The sequence below is a fragment of the Pteropus medius genome, unplaced genomic scaffold (genome assembly GCF_902729225.1).
Source record: "Pteropus medius unplaced genomic scaffold, Ma_sr-lr_union100, whole genome shotgun sequence".
Classification (NCBI taxonomy): Eukaryota; Metazoa; Chordata; class Mammalia; order Chiroptera; family Pteropodidae; genus Pteropus; species Pteropus medius.
Genome location: NW_024342467.1, coordinates 807652 through 809546, shown reverse-complemented (window position 1 = coordinate 809546; position 1895 = coordinate 807652). Strand labels below are relative to the sequence as shown.

Below are 1895 nucleotides of genomic sequence, written 5' to 3'. Positions count from 1 at the left end.
TCAATCACCTTGTGCTTTTTAATGGATTCTAGCTCTTTGTTATATATTTTTAATATTACCTAGCAAATGCAACACTGTAGACTCCACTCAAAACATGGCTAGGATCTATTCCTAACCATCTGAATTACAGTTTTAACAGAAATGCAAACAAAATATGCATGAAAGTTAAGAGAAACCAACGTTACCCAAAGAAGCAAAGCTCTTAGTTTACCAGGGATAACTTTGTTTATATATTTTTCTTGCCTTGAAATAGCATTAAATATTTTATTTTTATTTTTTATTGTTTTATTTTTTAGACAAGACAACACTTGGTTGACCTCACAGATTGCAAGGACCTTGTCAGCTTACAATCCCTTATTTTTTTTATTTTTTACATCTATAGTACCTGGTCTTCCTAGGTGGTCTCCCATCTAAGTACAAACCAGGCCCAACTCTGCTTAGCTTCTGAGATCAGACGGGATTGGGCTTGTTCAGGGTAGCATGGCTGTAGACAGGATTAAATATTTGTAAAATGACTAAATATAGGTAAATTTTAAAAAAAAAGGTTGCAGGATTTGAATTTAATGATTTATTAGGTGACATTTGCAAAGTCGGAATTTCTTGAAAAAAAATTTATAAGTGATAATGCTAATTTAATACTGTATGAACTGCACATATTCATTTGCTAGAAATTCAGATGTCCTTTTTTTTGTTTCTTCCTTCTGAAATCTTTCATTTTCTCAGAATGCCTTTCTATATATATACTACATTGTGTTGAAGAAATTAATTCATGGTGATTTGATCTGGTCATTTAGCACATGAGCAATTGTCCATGTTGTTGTCCTGTCATTTCAGATATCTAGATTGGACTACTAAGAAATCAAATTTTCATTTCAGAATGAAAATAAAAGGAGGAAGTTGGTGTTTCCTATTACACCCTCCTAAAGTACTTAGCCACTTAGCCATTTTTAGAAGAAACATCCATTAATAATTATTTAGGCTACCATTCAGTTCTATTCACTATCACCATTTTAAGTGATAAGTCACTGACCCTGACTCAAAATCCTCAATTAATTTCAATAAAAATTCTGAGTATGTGCTTAATACTAGGATCAAAGGGAGTGGATTCTGCTCTCATTTCACAGCATCTTCTTCTGCTACCCCAGCAATCATTTCCCCAAGAGACAACCACTAAACAGAATGAAATAATTGTTGTGAAAGGTTGCTTTGCATCAACTTCATTTTTAACTACTAATCAGAGGAACCTAATTAGATGTGCTATTTTCTTATTCCTCAATTTTTGAAAGTAGAGCCTTAAAAAGAATTCTTTTTTACTTTTCCAATTATCAAGTCTGGTTTTAGTGCAGATATAAAATTTGAGTGTTGATTTTCCCGACATCTAAAACTAAAATTTAAGGTGAAAAGAAAAAAAAGAAAACTATTAGAAACTTAGTTATTTGTAATAAAATTTTGTTATCTCTACTTACTAGATTGCTTTAGAACTAAAGCTTTGAAACCTGTCACAGGTTTTAGAAATAAAATTGCTTGAGTAGCTGAGGAGAACTGTATTAAAATGCAAATTTCCAGCTGTTAATATTTCTTCAAAAACCAATAATCCCTGAAGGCCACCAATATGCCATAATACTTAATGGAAAAATATCCCTTAGGCAGAATGGCCTTTCTAAGTTGACTTTTGATTAAACTTAAAATATTATATGGTAAAAAAATTAAAATGAAAAAAAAGAAACATAAATATAGGACTCAACTAAAATGTCATCTGGTATGCAACTAAATGGGAGGGGGAGATACATAATACCACTAATTTATGAGTAATAAATACACCCTAAAGATTAATCAAGTAATAATTGGTAATATAAAATATATACCTCTTCCAAAACAACCTAATGCTTATTTAT

The 1895-nt window shown here is 30.9% G+C and overlaps 1 pseudogene; it reads right to left on the bottom strand.

The window, feature by feature from the left end:
- Positions 1–373: 373 nt before the first annotated feature.
- Positions 374–492, bottom strand: LOC120602599 (uncharacterized; annotated as a pseudogene).
- Positions 493–1895: the final 1403 nt, after the last annotated feature.